General features: G+C 44.4%; 2 non-coding genes across 2 annotated transcripts; one reads left to right on the top strand and one right to left on the bottom strand.

Moving 5' to 3' along the window:
• The first annotated feature begins 3,114 nt into the window (after nt 1-3,114).
• LOC134734920 (U1 spliceosomal RNA) lies at nt 3,115-3,278 on the top strand. Its single transcript, XR_010117801.1, has one exon. It is a non-coding gene; the product is annotated as a U1 spliceosomal RNA (small nuclear RNA).
• A 7,923-nt stretch (nt 3,279-11,201) lies between these two features.
• TRNAQ-CUG (transfer RNA glutamine (anticodon CUG)) lies at nt 11,202-11,273 on the bottom strand. The gene has a single exon. It is a non-coding gene; the product is annotated as a tRNA-Gln (tRNA).
• Nucleotides 11,274-16,978: the final 5,705 nt, after the last annotated feature.

Below are 16,978 nucleotides of genomic sequence, written 5' to 3'. Positions count from 1 at the left end.
AAAGATCACCATCCGTGGCCCTATAAATGTCTGAGGGCATGGAATGATGAAGTGCAATGTCATTATTGTTACGTATTTCTCATCGTTTTACTTCTGAGAAAACTAATTTCACGGTATTCTGAAGACTAGAGATGATTCAACAAGTGGCAGCAGCTGTAGACTTAACTGAGGCCTCTCTCTCTCTTTTATTTTTGCCATTCTATGATGCCCTTTTTCTTTCTTTTCTTTTCTTTTTTTTTTTTTTTGAGACTGAGTCTCACTCTGTCACCCGGGCTGGAGTGCAGTGGTGTGATCTTATCTCAGTGCAGCCTTGAACTCCCAGGCTCAAGCAATCCTCCTACCTCAGCCTCCTGAGTAGCTGGGACTAAGTTGTGTGCCACTACACCTGACTAATTTGTGTATTTTTTGTGGAGATAGGGTTTTGCCATATTGCCCAGGCTGGTCTCGAACTCCTCGACTCAAGCAATCCACCCACCTTGGCCTCCAGAAGTTCTGGGATTACAGGTGTGAGTCACCGTGTCTGGTTGTAATGCCCTTTCAATTGGACTTGTGGGCATTCTTAAAAATTCCTTGGTGAGGTGGCTCCTTTCCTTCCCTGTCCCCTGCCTGGGATAGGACTATCTGGGAATGAGCCTTTCTGGCAAAGAGGGACACCTTGCCTAAGCTTTTGATCATCAACGCTTTCAAGAAGAAAGATTTTTTTAAAAATTTTTATCTGAGGAATGTGAGCCCTTTCAAATGATCAGGCCCAGAGAGACGTTAAATCGAGAGAGCAACCCTTTTCCATTCTTTCCTTTTGAGCTATGTATTCATCTGTTGAAACTGCTTGATATCACCTCAAGTAGCTGTAAATTATCCTAATAATGCCACACCAAACACTATACCCTATACCCTATAACTTAATAACATATAGCCAATCACCAATCAATGTTATTTCTGTAAACCAATCAGAATTCTTGACAGGCACCTTTCTATCAGCCTACTGTCTGTCCCCGCTTTTGACCTTTGAAAACCTGCTTGTGACAAAGGCCAAAGGGAGCTCAGATCCAAGGTTCCTTGGGTGTGAGTCTTCCAGGCAGCTGTCTTCATGTTGGCTCAAGTAACCTCTAAATTATATCTTGTGCTTCAGCCTCTTTCTTTTAGGTCAACGTGTTCAACAACAGTCGAATGAATAAATAAGTTAATGTATATTCATACAAAGTAAGACACACAGAAACAAATAACCATATGAATAAGGTGAAAAATTCATAGACATAAGACTGAGTGAAAGAAGTCAAACCTATGCCGCTGCTTCTGAAACTGCCTTTGAAAAATTATAACTGGGACAATTATCACAGTGAAAGAGATCTGATCTGATTCCATCTTGTTTCTAACGTCCAAGCTGTCCTTGTTCATTCCTGGGCTCAGACCAAAATAACTTTGGGAGGAACTTAGTTTATGGTTTAGCTGTGAAACAAAGATGATAATATCCCCTTTCCTGCCTGGGGACTAGACTGCCTCTGCAGGACTAACAAATTAGCCATCAGATTAGAAATTATGGTTTAGGAGTCATGTAGCCTCTGGTTGCAAGATTCTAAACCTCTCCAAATTGTTCCTGGAGATCACATCATTATTGGAAAACCTAAGATCAGTGCTTGAGATATTTTGCCAACCCTGCACTCAGTGGATCAGCTGGCACCAGCTAGACTGATACCCTGGCTCAGCTGGTCTTGTGGCCCCTACCCAGGAACTGACTCAGCAGAAGACGACAGCTTCAGCTCCCTGTGATTTCATCTCTGACCCGACCAATCAGAACTCCCAACTCACTGGCCCCCATCCACCAAATTATCCCACCAAAATATCCCGGAATGCTTGAGGAGACTGATTTGAGTAAAAATAAAAGTCTGGTCTCCCACAAAGCCAGCTCTGTCTAAATAACTCTTTATTGCAATTCCCCTGTGTTAAAAAATTGGCTCTGTCTAGGCAACAGGGAAGGTGAACCTGTTGGGCAGTAACACTCCCTCCCCCCCCCCCGCCAAACCCCACTACACAGTGTATGACTCAGTTTATATGCAAGTAAAGGGCAGGAAAAACTTGTCTGATAGATTTGCAGAGATGGGGGTGGAAACCATTAATAAGTCTGCGGAGTATTGTCAGAGTTTGGTGTTGTAGCCTACATATTAAAAGTAATCAGTTAAACACCTGAAATAAAATTTCCCCAAAGTATTTTTGCCACATTTGGATGACTTTGTTTCTGTCTTTGCAGCATATAAAGTGTTAACATGAGGTAAGCGCTAAGGTCTAGAGAAGGCAGTGAAGAGATGACAAAACGACTCCAGCACCATGCCTAAGTGTCCAGTGTGCTCTGATGGGGCAGCACATTTTTGTACATTGCTGTATTTGAAAAAACCCTACAAGATTCATGAAACTGGACAGCCGTCTTTATAATACTCCTAGTGATAAAACAAGTAAGGATGGCTGGTTTGCAGTCATCTGAGCAGCCTCTCTAGTTTCATAGTTACGGTTTCTCTCTGATATTGAACGACTTCCAGTGTCAAGCGGAATGCTACGTCACAAGGATAACCGTATGTGAAAAGAACCGGTTTTCTTTGTAATCCTAAACTTTCTAGTTTGCGCATTAAAAGCCATTATTCGAAGAAGAGCGCACAGGCTCCAGCTGGCCGCCAAAGGGGTCCTTGGCATCACAGGCTAAGAACCTACTTCTTTGGGAAAGACCAGGGACGGGGAAGGGAGGCAAAGGAGACAGAGGCAGGCGTCACTTCCTCCGCCGGCTCCCGCAACGGGTTGGTCGGCTGAGTGGCGGAGGGTCGGGCGGAAGAGCACATGGGGGCCGGGAAAGGCGCTGTCGGTGACATCACGGATAGGACGATTCCTATGTAGATGAGGCAGCTCAGGGGCTGCTGCCTCCCACGAAGGATTTCTCCTGCTTTGGGAGCAAGTCCAGGACCGCCGGTTGGACGTGAGAGTCCCAGCTGTGTGTCAGGGCTAGGAGGGCTCCGGGTGGCATGGGGCGGGGTGGGGGTGGGGGTGCGGGTGCGGGTGCGCCGGGCAAGTGACCGTGTATGTAAAGGTTGAGGCATATGGAGCTGTGGCAGGGCGGAGGTGTGTGAACTCACACTTACCTGGCAGGGGAGATGCTGTGATCACGAAGGTGGTTACCCCAGGGCGAGGCTTATCCATTGCACTCCGGAGGTGTTGACCCCTGCGATTTCCCCAAATATGGGAAACTCGACTGCATAATTTGTGGTAGTGGGGGACTGCGTTCGCGCTTTTCCCTGAATTTTGCAGTTCAAAAAGCAGGTTGTATGCAAAGGTCTACTTCTCGCTTTTATTGCTATATAATCTTGGTGGTGGTGTGTTATTCTTATAGCCGGATGGCAGGGAAACAGGAAGTAACATGTCGCCGTCGTTTCTGCCGGAGAAATGAGCGTCAGGCGTTGTGTTCCTGTTTAACACAAGCTAAGTAGCGCGAAGGCCGCACAGCTCCTTCCTTTCAACATGAGGCTGCTTTTTGCAGAGATTGGTCCATAGTCTCCAGTCTCTTGGGGTCTCACGCTCTGTAAAAATCTTCGTGTTTTTCCCTAGCACCCAGTCACCTTTTACACAGCCTCTGCTTCTAACCGCAGCCCCCTCAGGAGTTTGTAGGATTTCTGTGCTAGCGGGGAATGTGTTCTCACCTCGTAGAGCCGGGTACAAACTACGCAGACGGGCGCTGTTCTTTGGGAAGAAAGCAGGGCCTTTGGGGCTCTTAGTGTCCCCGTTGGGTTGTAGACATAACACGCTTACTTTGTGGAGGGGAACGGGTCTGCCGGCGCCCAGGTGCCCTAACGCAATTCATCCCGAGACCCGCAGGTCAGAACCACAGTCTCACCTGTCTTGGCGAAAATGCCCTGCGATCCTCCCTGAAACATAAGGCGGGAAATTTTATGAGGAGCCGGGTCCACTATCTCCTGCCGTTTACATATCTAGTCTTTCTTCAGACTTCATTTAAGTGACAGCTTCTTGTTTGATGTCTTGCTTCCACATCCTACATCCATTGCCAGGCAACTTTCTAAATAGCGCCCCGACCCATCCTTCCCACCTCCAAGCCGCCTCCTTCTATCTCTGGCGCCAGTGTCCTCCCCGTCCCTCTTTCTTCAGGCCCTCGCTTATCACCTTCATGGACAGAAAATACTTAGCTCTCTCTCAACCTGCGTTTTGCACCTGACACGCATCAGTACCCTGGCAAATTCGGACGTTTGCTTAATACCCCTTCTCAAATGGCATTGTAAATTCATCTCTTTTTAACTCCCAGAGGTATCTAATTGGTTTTGTCCCTGCACTACATGAGCATGAGAATTCCACTACGGAAGAAAACCCCAGGCCTAGCGATGGCGGTTCTGGGCATTTTGCCAGCTTCTCCCAGGGTGTGTTTTCTGACCCCACCCACTTCTGATCTGTAACGTCCTGGTCAATAGAAACTACCTGGCCCAAACGGAAAAGGCAAGGAGGACCACGGCAGGAAGGCCTATGGCGTCCCCTGGTGGCTACCCTGGGGACGGCACTCATAGATCCGCATGTCCCGAGAAGCCTCTGCCATCCGAACCCGGGCGCGGTGCAGAAACCCGCGGCTTCAAAGAAAACCGGCTAGAACGCACAAGACGCCCAGCGAGTATTAAGGACACTGCGAGTGGAAGCCGTACTTCCTACGGACTGATCTAGTTTGATGAAGACGAGCCATTTACTTCTAACCCCAGCAGCGGACATTGCCTTGCTCAAATATAAAATATATGAACCAAGACCGAAAACAACTTTAATTGCGTTACCGATGAGCAAACGGGTTTTTAGAATGTTTAAGAAATGTCCCTTGTTTCGGGACCGTCATCACTAACGTATGCTTGGGGTTCCTCATAGAGGAGTTTCTGAGCAAATGGAGCCCACCAATCCAGTGGCTGAGAACGGCTTGGATATTGGCTTCCAGGCGCGTCAGAAATACCGCGGTTCTGACAAAGACGTGAGCTTCTGTCTGCCTTTGGGAAGGCCTTCTTCCAGTCCTGGCGCTGCCACTTGCCTTCTGTTTGACCTTGGGCCAGGTCCTTCAATTTGCTAGGCTTCAAGTTGGAAAGTGTTACAGGAAAATAATAATATGAAGCACTTCTTAGAGTTATTGCACAGATTACAGAAGATAGTCTAATAGTACAGCTAGCATCGTGTGTGGCTTACACTAAGGATATGCTGATAGGAAACAATATCCCAGATAAAGTTTCTTCCCCTTAATTATGAAATATAAGAAAGGAAATTGTGTAGACTTCTGCTTCAGGCCTCAACTTTTTTCAAAAAACATTTGAATGAATTTTGCACTTGTGAAGGTGACATCCTTTTACAAAATAAGTTAATACTAAAGAATGACAAATGGAATTTACAAAACATATATTCAAAAAAAGAACTTGTTCTTAGCAGCTTTGTTTACAATAGTCCCGAAACTGGAAACGGTTCATATGCATCAAGAGGTGAATGGACCTATTGTGATATATTCATCCAGTGGAAGATGGGACAAATTATGGAAACATGAGATAGCATGGGTGAATCTCAAAAACCTCATGCTGAGTGATGAAAAGAGTGCATCCTGTGTGGCGCCATCAAGCTGAATTTCTAGAACAGGTGAAACTAACCTGTATAGTGACAGAAACTACATCATTGATTGCTGGGTTCAGGGAGTCGAGGGGACTGACTACAAAGGGCACAAAAGGACCTTTTGGAGTAATAGACATGTCATCAAACTTGAAATGGATGCATTGTACCATATTCAGCCAATGCCTTAATCAATTTGATTGTAAAAAGTAATAAGAAAACCACTGCAGGCTGCGGGCTGGGCACAGTGGCTCACGCCTGTAATCCTAGCACTCTGGGAGGCTGAGGCAGGCGGATCAGCTGAGGTAAGGAGTTTGAAACCAGCGGGCCAACATGGTGAAACCTCATCTCTACTAAAAATACAAAAAAAAATTTTAGCTGGGCATGGTGGCGGGCGCCTGTAATCCCAGCTACTCGGGAGGCTAAGGCAGGAGAATCTCTTGAACCTGGGAGGTGGAAGTTGCAGTGAGCTGAGCTGGTGCCACTACACTCCAGTCTAGGTGACAGAGTGAGTGATGCCAAGCTAAAAAAAAAAAAAAAAAAAAAAAGAAAGAAAAGAAAAGAAAAAGAAAAAGTCCAGGCGCAGTGGCCCACGCATGTAATCCCAGCACTTTGGGAGGCTGAGGTGGACGGATCATGAGAGCAAGAGATAGAGAACATCCTGGCCAACATAGTGAAACCCTGTCTCTACTAAAAATACAAAAATTAGCTGGATGTGGTGGCACACACCTGTACTCCCAGCTACTTGGGAGGCTGAGGCAGGAGAATCGCTTGAATCTGGGAGGCAGAGGTTGCAGTGAGCTGAGATTGTGCCACTGCACTTCAGCCTGGGCAACAGAGAAGACTCAGCCTCAAAAAACAAAAACAAAAACAAAAAAACACTGCAAATCATAATGCCTTCTACTTAATTTAATGTTTGTTTAGCTTTAGAAGACTCCTTTAGAAAAGTGTCTCTCTAAATGTGATTGAGAGTTCAGGAATTCCTTCATTTGTGTTTCTGTCTCTGTCTTCAGTTAAATTCATGCATTATTAAATGGAATATTTGTAAAATAAAAATACAGTCTAAGCTCAATTTTACAAAAGCATATATGTATATGGATATATATATATATATATAATGTAACTCCCATATATGTGTGTGTATATATATATATATATATATTTATTGTTCTATTTTTTCTTTTGTGGGTGCGTGGGGCGGGGGACAGTCTAGCTAAAATATACATTCTCTCTGTAGATATACCAGAAGAACATGACTCGATGAGTGTTGCCCTAATGCTAACAAAAGTTATTTTGAACTTAAGATGATCAGAAATTTTACATATCTGTACTTTTTCTGTATTGGTGGTATGGTCTATACTAAGCATGTATAATTTTTTTTAAATAAGAGTAACTTTAAAATTGTTTGGAAGAAAAATATGTACATATGTGAACAGTACTTTGCTAATACAGATAACTGGTTATCTTCTTCTTTCTGTGTCTTTCATATTTTTAAATGGAAAAACTCAATGACCTGGAAGTGAAAGGACAGATTAGATATGGAAGGGGTGTGGGGCAGGTGAGAGGAAAATGTAAAGGGAAGGGCAAACCCAGTTCTGGCAGGACCGTGTTTAAGTTGAAGGTTTCTGGGGAGCAGTTGTTGGGATAAGAAGGAAATGGGGGAGGCAGGAGAATCATGAAAATATTTAGGACAGTGTATTGCCTGTCTTATCATTCCTCCTCCTTTTGTGTTTCTTCAAAAGAAATACACAGACTTACATTTCTTTTCAAGCATGCTTACCATTTGCGTTTATCTTTTATTAGTGTAACTGCCCGCTAGGTTTCTCTTGCTGGTTGCCCAGAAAAGCCAATGGAGCTGAGAACAGCAGGCTTTCTACAATAGAGAAAAAATTTAATAAACGCAAAGGCAGCTGAAGGACCAAGACAGGGGTTTATTATTACTCAAATCTGCCTCCTCCCAAATTCAGAGACTAGGGTTTTTTTTTTTTTGAATAGTTTGGCAGGCAGGGGGCTAGGAAATGGGCAAAGCTGATTGGTTGCATTGGGGATGAAATCACAGTGTCAGAGCTTGTTTACTGCACTGAGTCAGTCCCTGGGTGAGGGCCACAGGACCGGATGAGCCAGTTTACTGGTCTGGGTGTGCCAGCTAGTCCATCATAAGGTAGGGTCTGAAAAATACCTTGAACACCCTGTCAAATCTTAGGTTTGACACTAATACTGTTATATAAAGGCACAGTTGGGGAGCTTAGGAATCATGTGGCTTCTGGCTGCGTGGCTCCTGAGGCATAATTTCCAATCTCGTACCTGATTTGTTAGCTTTGCTAAGGAGGTCTGATCCCCAAGAAAGGAAGGGGTTTGTCTCAGGAATGGGCAATCATCTCTGTTTCAGACTTAGACTTGGAACTAAACTCCTCTCATAGTTAGCCTGGCCTATGCCCAGGAATGGACAAGGGCAGCTCAGAGGTTAGAAGCAAGATGCAGTCAGTTAGGTCAGATTTCTTTCACAGTCATAGTTTTCCTATGTCAGGTTTTTCTCACTGTCATAATTTTTGCAAGGGTCGTTTTGTTAGGAGCAGTAGAAATGCAGTGGTTCTGAGAATGTCTTCTGGAGACAGGCTGCCTTCACTTCAAATTCCCGCTTTCATATCCTCCTTTGCTGGCTGAGTGACCCTGGGCAGGTCACTTAACGTCTTTGTGCATCTCAGTTTTCTCATATGGAAGATGAAGGTGATGGTGTGACCTCTGCCTGAGGTAAGGACTAAACGAGTAAACATATGCACCCTCATCAACTTTGTGTGACATGTGGCACTTTGTGATTCAGGCACAGTTGATGATGTGCATATGTTACTCATGTGCCTGTTAGCTCTTGTATTTTGCCTGCAACACTGCACAAAGAGCAGATGTGATGAAAACCGGTTGTATGGAAGTTACAGCAGTGATACTTTCCAGTGGCCCTGCACCCTCCCAGGGAGACTGCAGCAATCCTCTCACCAGCAGTAACCTCCTGGGCTGGGAGATCCCAGGAAGGCCCCTCAATCTCCAGCAGGTTTGACCCTCAAGGAGCTTTGGGGAATGAGCTAGAGAAGTATTTCTGTCTGGGGGGAACTGGGAGTTTATTAGCCCATCTGTACAGCTCATCCAAAGGGGAATAATGATTCAATTTCTTGCATCAAATCTGCCCCAATAAAATTTTTATAGTTTTACAGTGGAAGACATTTGTACATGTAAGGGAGGAAATATGACTTTTCCTCACCCAGCTTAGGTTCACTGCTGAGACCCTTACAGCAAAACACAGACTAATAAGAGAAGAGCAGATGTATTTATTTAATGTAAGTTTTACGTGACAGGAGCGCCTTCCAAAGAAAATGAAGGCCCATGGAAACAGCAAAACCTCAGTTTTTTGTTTGTTTGTTTGTTTTTTAACATTAGTTTTGTTGAAGAATGGGTAGCCATGCAGAAGTATGATAAGACAATAAAAGTATTATCTAACAGTAACAAACTGGGGAAAATGTAGCCAGGCCCCTGTGTTCAGGCTCTTCTCTGTGTCCCTGTGTCTTCACACTCCAGGATGCACCTTTCCTCTGGGTACAGAGAGGGCACCTCTCACATGAGTCTTACAATCGACTTCAGGGAAGAAGGGCAGGGGGAGGGTGACAGTGACCTTCCTGCTTCTGTTGTTTACTCAAATTCCTTTAGCGTAAAATATTCAATACCCCAAGATATTATATTTTGAAGTAGCATGTCCTGAATCCCATCATGCACATGCAACAAAACCCAGAATCTTTGAAGAGTGATGACTACAAAATATTTAAATTCAAAATACAAATGATGGCCAAGTCGGGTGGCTCATGCGTGTAATCCCAGCAGGGAGGTTCAGGGAGGCCCAGGCAGGCAGATCACCTGAGTTCTGAAGTTCGAGAGCTGCCTGGCCAAAATGGCGAAACCCTGTCTCTACTAAAAATACAAAAATTAGCCCAGCACGTGGTGCACACCTGTTGTTCCAGCTACTTTCCGGGGGTGGGGAATCGGTGGGCTGAGGATCAACTGAAACAATATCATATTTACAAATGATTTTTTTTTCCTGTAAGGCTAGTCAAGTGAAGCAGTGGAAGTGGAGAAGGAACAAAGAAACCTGTAACTGGTTGTGATCAATTATTTGTAAACAGGAATGAATTTTTTATGCACGATACTCTGTTATCAAAGTTACATATGCTGCAAAGCTGGTGGTGAACAGCAGTGCCCTGGTCCCTTCCTACACTTATCTGTAGGGATAACAATTTTTAATGCATGCAGCCAACCTCTACATAAATATTGTTACTCTTTGACTGTCCAATTTTCCATCCCAGGCCCTGCAGTCCAGCCTGCAAGGGGAAACGGAGTTTGTGTTTCCTTACCTGCCAGTCCACTCCAAGGAGCCAAGAAGTCGTCCTCTCACCTCCCCTCCCCCAGCTCGTCCTCCAAACTGAGCCCCTCAAAGACTGCGGTGTTTTTCAGTCCTTCCTAACCGCTCTCAGCCCCAAAATATGAAAATCAGAGCGATGGTCCTGAGCGCCTGGAGTGACATCTTAGTTCGCTCCCAAGACCCATCAGGAACCTCATCCCGAGTGCTTTGAAGCGCAGGAGAAAACATTTTTAACTCTGGTAGCGTCCTAAGGCGTCTTCTCCTTGGGGCAGGGTCCTGAGGGGACGAGGGGGAGCCCCACCGTCAGAGACTCGCTCCTCGGAGTTGCTCAGGCTCCTCTTCCCCGTGGTCCTGCGGGCGCTCGGCTGCGGCGGCCGAGGATCAGAACCCGCGCTTCCAGCCCGCGCTCCAGCCGGCGCTCCCAGCCCGCGCGGATCTCTCTTTCCGGCTGAGATCTTGGGAGGAAAGAATGAAATTTCCCGGAGTCAGGTTCCAAAGCTTAGTGAAACAGCGACTTTTAGGGCCCGCAATAGAGACGTAGGAGCTAGCAATTCGGCATAAAAATCTGAATATGAAGAACAGAATAAATTAACATTCGGAATTGGATGGGCCATGCGAATAAAGCAGTGCAACTACCAAGTTAGGTCTCCAACCATCGATCCTAAACTGAGACACAATCTCCAATGACTGAGCTAACCCCATCAAAATTTCTCACGCCACCGTTTACTTACCAAAATGACAATGGGTGCCATTACGAGATTTCCCGGGTGAAAGGAATCTCGGGGTCTAGGGCCGAAGGGCGGCAGCCTTTTTAGCGGAGGAGACCTCTCACCCCGAGGCCCAGGGTCGCCCCGAAAGGGGGTGAGGACTTGCTGGGTAGCTGGGTCCCTGGCGGTGGGCCTCCGATTGCTGGGTGCCAGGAGGCTGGCCCTGAAACGGGACCCTCCAGGATCGGTGACCCTGAATGGATGATTCGGCGATTTCCCTGTGGTCCGGGCCACTGTGAGAACCCGGTTTCTGGGACCCCGAGCACCGAAGAGGGGATGAGGAGCGCGGGGTGCAACGCAAAGCTCAGACAGCGGGAGCAGAAGGGACACGGAGGCCCGCAGCGCAGAGCTTCTGAACGTCAGCAGAATCCCCATTCCATTTAGGGAGTAAAACACGGCATTGCCATCCTAATTAAACAGAAAGGTTCCACCGAGACTCGAACTCGGATCGCTGGATTCAGAGTCCAGAGTGCTCACCATTACACCATGGAACCTCACACTGTGAAGTACCAGAGGTGTCTGAATTCCTAATAAGTAGCAATAGTTCCCACCCACCCATGTCAAGGCATTTCTATTATCCCACAAGCAACACTCCAGGAAGGTGGACCTGCAGGAAGGAGCCATCCTTCTTGCTTTCTCTCTCCCTTCTCCTTTGATCGACTTCTATCATTTCATTTGCACCTCGGAAACTGAGGCAAAAATCCACTGTGAGTTTAGGGCACGAGAAGAGCCCCTGAAGCCTCTGTCATAGAGTTTCCTGTGCCGAGGTGAAATTTCTTTCTTCCTTTCTTCGTTTCTTCCTCTTTCTTCTCTTTCTTTCTTCTTTCTTTCTTTCTTTCTTTCTTTCTTTCTTTCTTTCTTTCTTTCTTTCTTTCTTCTTTCTTTCTTTCTTCTTTCTTTCTTTCTTTCTTTCTTTCTTTCTTTCTTTCTTTCTTTCTTTCTTTTCTTTCTTTCTTTCCATTGAGACAGAGTCTCCTTCTGTTGCTCAGGCTGGAGTGCAGTGCAGTGGCAGTGGGTGATCTCCCCTCACTGCAACCTCTGTCTGCTGGGTTCAAGTGATTGTAATCCGCAGTAGCTGGGATTACAAGTGTGGGCCACCATGCCTGGTTAAATTTTGTATATTTAGTAGAGATGAGGTTTTGCCATGTTGGCCAGGCTGGTCTTGAACTCTTGACCTCAAGTGATTTGCCCGCCTTGTCCTCCCAAAGTGCTGGGATTACAGGTGTGAGCCACTGCGCCCAGACCAGAGATGAAATTTCTGCAAAATTTCTGTTATTTTCTTTATGCTTTCCCTCTTTTCTGTTTGCCCAAGGAGGCCAGATGATTGTCAAAACAGGACATGGGACTTCCTGGGCACCTTGCCCCCTTCCTCCCTGTAGTATATAACAGAAGATGGCAATCAAATGAGATTGGGAACAGGGAATCCTTCATTGTCTTGTTCATATACTTCTATGTTTGTTTGTTTGGTTGGTTTTAACAAAATTTTCTCACCAGAAATGGAAATTTTTTGAATTAAAAATAAATGCAATCAGCCATATTTTATATTTCTATAAAACACTCAAACCAGGCCATACTCACCTGCTATGACTCAAAATCAACCATATACTCTCAAGGTCAAGGTCAGGAGGCAGGGCCCTGACATTTAAGCACAGTGTATTTTCTCAGAATTGGCCAAGTTGATGCCATTCCAATTTCGCAATATCTCATGACCCATTAATTGTGGTCTTTAAAAGTGTACATGTATTGTTACTGAAAGCCCAGGTGTTTGGTCTAGGCCCTGCTGCTCAGCTCACAGAAAGCCAATCATTGAGACATTGAGTATTGCCAAGGAAGAAGGCTTTAATTGGGTGCTGCAACAGAGGAGACGGGAGATCAGTCTCAAATCAATCTCCCTGATCAACTAAAGTGAGGGGTTTATGTAGCAGGGAAGAAACGTAACTGTGAGTGGGAAAAGAGGAACTAGGGAGGGGTGAGGAAGCACTCATGATGAGTGAGGGGTCTGGCATCTCATTGTCTGGAGGCTGTGTTCTGCTGAGTTTCAGGTCTATTATGCTTTTTGAGAGGCTGAGGGTCCTTTACCGAGGAATGAACTCAGATAAAACAAATGTAAGCTTCAAGCTTTAAGACTAGAAGGGTCCATTTCTACATCTATCCAAAAACACTGTCTGTGGGACTATTGCATCGATTTCAGTCCCCATTTTCTATTTGTCAGTTCCTCAATCATGGGGAATCTGGTCATCCATCTTTTTGGCTGTGTCATGTGGAGAAGGGGCATCCTGGGCAGCTCCACACTGTGGATGACCGCATGGCCACCCAGGAATGAAACATTCATCTAATACCATAGTTTCTCCTGAAACACAATCTTCCTCTCTCCAGTTCCCCATTTCCACTAAAGACAAAACACAGCAGGACCAACCTACCTGCAAAAGAAGCTTCAGTCTCATATACTTGGCCTGATTACCCACAAAAAGCTCAGCAAGAATCATTGTTCATATAGGCTCTCCTAAATGGGCTTTGCTGGAACATTTCACAACGCCATTTCAGGCAAGGCCCTGGGAAAATTACCAATTCCTCCACCTGTGTCAGGTTATAAAAGAAAACAGAATCTTATTGAACTTATGCAAACAAACACATTGTCATGAATTAAGAATATTCAGTTTACAAATTCTGGAGAAATTCAGCAGAGAGAGAAAAATACGCCTCAAATTCTGTTGAGAAGACTATTCTACTCAATTGTTGCAGGCTATAAATAGCTCAAAAGGAAAAAAGTTCTCCAGACTCTGAAGAATAAACAGTGTTTCAAACAGACAAACAAACAAAGGCCATAAAAACTTATTTCACTCCTCCATTAGTTTAATCCATGCAATCATCTCCTGCTCTGCTTCATACTGGGCTAGCAATCTCTATGAACACATCAGCCTTTCTATTAGTGCCCTGGAAATTTTCTCTTTAGTTCAATGGCATGATCTCCAGAGTTATCAGAAACCTGCATCCAAGAGTCCTTTTCATGGACTTCCCCAAAAAGCCAAGGCCTGGACTGTAACTGATTATAAGTCACTTTTTGAGAAGAATCAAAGCAAAACAAAAGTTGTGGATGACAAAAGCCTTAAGACGGCCATAGTTATAGATACAGTTGACAAGGGAATTAGGTTGGTTCTGTGGCACACAACAATGTAACATAATAATGATAATTATTACTCACAGCATAGCAGAACTCTAGGAATCTCATGCAATCCTGGAACACACATTAACAACACATCTGTGTCAACAGAACCCAAAGGAAGTGAAACACCACCTCAGATTTGACAATGCTTCGTGCATAATTCTAGCATAACAAATAAGCCTAAGAAGCCTAATATATCTCTCTTGAACTTCAAGAACCTAATATCCAAAAAGTTAATTTGAAGTCCAAAGGGCTGAATTTAGAAATTTTACTCTTAGAAAGTTTGCCAGATATCAAAGTTTTGAGATACTTGATATCACAAAATAGGTCACCTTAGAATAGTCAATCATTTAGCCAAAAGATAAAAAAAATATTTTATCTATTATTAATATTACGCAAACATTTTGATCAAAAGAGAAAACCAAATTTTACCTTTGTGTGGTGTATTAAAATGTTAAAGATAATTTTAATAAAACCTGATACACAGATTTAATTATAATCAGTTTGACCATAAGGTAAGAGTTTCAAAAACCTTTCATGACCTTTTATACTTTTCTATGAAAAAGCAGATGAATGCTCTAGAAAACCCTGTTATTCCGATACACGGGGCCAGTTGCTGGCCTTGCCTCAGTGTGCTTCTGAGTGTAATGTCTAATTTATAGAAAATCTCTGAATTTGAGAGGCCAGGGTAGGTGGATCACTTGAACTTAGGAGTTTGAGACTAGCCTAGGCAATATGGTGAAACACTGTGTCTACCAAAAATGCAAAAAAAAAAAAAGAAAGAAAAAAGGAAGGAAGGAAAGAAAAGAAAAGAAAAGAGAAAGAAAAGAAAGTCTCTGAACTAAACTTATCCCTCAAACTCTGGCCTTACAATGCTCATGTGCCCACCTCTTCTGTCCAGAGGAAGAGGAGGCATGAGGTGGAAAAGGGGGCAGGTGGGATTTTTGGGTCTAGAGAGATTAAATTGTTTCAGTTTCTGGTTCTGTTTCTCATGAAAGCAGTTCATTTTGATTGTCATCTTCCCCAGGGTCTGAAGATGAGGCATTGAGTGGTGTCAATATTCAAGATTTAGCAGGAGTAGTTGCCTTTTTCAGATCCAGGAGTCTAAGTCCTGTAAGCTAATAGCACAAGGATTAGTTAATAGGACATTTGTACTGCAGAAAGTTCTATTTCTCTCTAACATGTCACCAATAAAAACACTGTGATTTGGTGTCCAGTAGTTACTGCCGGCAGCACTTCAAACCATTGTATTAAGGTGGTTAGGATACTCCTTGCATGTAACTAGTTGCCGGCATTCTAATGACGGACTGTGATTGAAAGCATCAAAAATGTGACAAAACCTATGCCAAACTTTTCGAAGTAAGACAATTAAATTTTCTCTCCATCATATAACAAAATATTAAATGTAAATATCAGTTTTGGAAATTCAGTATGAAGATAAATAATCTTCTTTTATTTAAATACTATACAACAAAACAAGAACAAAGTGAGAATAAACACATTTCTTTTCAGCTATTTTATTTATTTATTTATTCTGAGACAGAATCTCCCTCTGTCACCCAGGTTGGGGTACAGTTGCAGGATCTCAGCTGACTGCAACCTCCACCTTCGAGTCCTGTGTTCAAGGGATTCTCCTGCCTCAGCCTCCTGAGTAACTGAAATTACAGGTGTGCACCGCTACCCCCAGCTGATTTTTGTGTTTTTAGTAAAGACAGGGTTTCATCATCTTGGCCAGGCTTCTGGCCTTGAACTACTGGCCTTCAGTGATCTGCCCACCTCAGCCTCTCAAAGTGCTGGGATTATAGGAATGAGCCAGAACACCCGGCCTTCTTTTCAGCTATTTTAAAAGAGCATAATCACATATTTCCAAGATTGGTTTCTAGATACAGTGCTGATTACTGATTAGGTTGCTTTCACCATTAAAGTCTTCAAACCAGTGCAGCAATTGTACATGTTTTGTTTTCAAGTACACACATGAAGGCCCAACAGTGATACAAGGCTTGGGATCAAAAATCACTAGAATTTCTCACAACTTGTTTTTATTACCACCTCATCCAAGTGAATGTCACTTAATTTTAATAATGGTAAACACAACTAAAGGAGGTTGAGAGAAATCCAATCAATATAATATCCTTAAGGACAAGGCCAATCTTTCCTAAACGTGGAAAGTTTGTACCCACATCACAGTTTTTCCTCATTAAAGGAAAGGGTCTGCAACCAACTCAAATGATCGATTGAAACCAACTCATATTACTGATTGCATTGAATGTGTACCAAACCTCAGGCCATGGGTGCCTGAGCCCTAGTGTTCCTGTGACATCCCCTGGGAGTGGTGGAACCCTACCTTTCAATGATGGGAAGTCTTGGGCAAGAGCAGGTCTCCTCCCCTTGTCCAGTATAGACAGCTTTTGTGTCTAACCATACCTGAGAAGTTGGTCTATCACTGGGGCCAATGGTTGGACAGGTTCCTAGCTCCAACATCAGTGGTAGATGCCTTTTGTTTTATGTGAGAGAAGCAACCACGTTTTGTGCCTGTGCTCTGGTGGTGGTCTATCATGCAGTCATGACGTATATGCCTACACCACTGTGGCAAGCTTGAGAAATTCTCTTTCCCTGCTACATGTGTCTTATCAGCACTAATTACGTGGGAGGAAAGACCCAGCAAATGGGCAAAACAGGCTATGTGTCTGGGACTCTCAGAGATTCTAAGCTGTCACAATAGTTCACACTTGGCCTTTAAGAAATGATGAAGCCTGTAATCCCAGCACTTTGGGAGGCCGAGGCGGGTGGATCACAAGGTCAGGAGATTGAGACCATCCTGGCTAACACGGTGAAACCCTATCTCTACTAAAAATACAAAAAATTAGCCGGGCGAGGTTGTGGGTGCCTGTAGTCCCAGCTACTTGGGAGGCTGAGGCAGGAGAATGGCGTGAACCCCAGGGGGCGCAGCCTGCAGTGAGTTGAGATCGGGCCACTGCACCCCACCTGGGCGACAGCCAGACTCTGTCTCAAAAAAAAAACAACAAAAAAAGAAAT

The sequence above is a fragment of the Symphalangus syndactylus genome, chromosome 12 (assembly GCF_028878055.3).
Source record: "Symphalangus syndactylus isolate Jambi chromosome 12, NHGRI_mSymSyn1-v2.1_pri, whole genome shotgun sequence".
Lineage (NCBI taxonomy): Eukaryota > Metazoa > Chordata > Mammalia > Primates > Hylobatidae > Symphalangus > Symphalangus syndactylus.
This window is presented reverse-complemented; position numbering and strand designations above follow the sequence as displayed.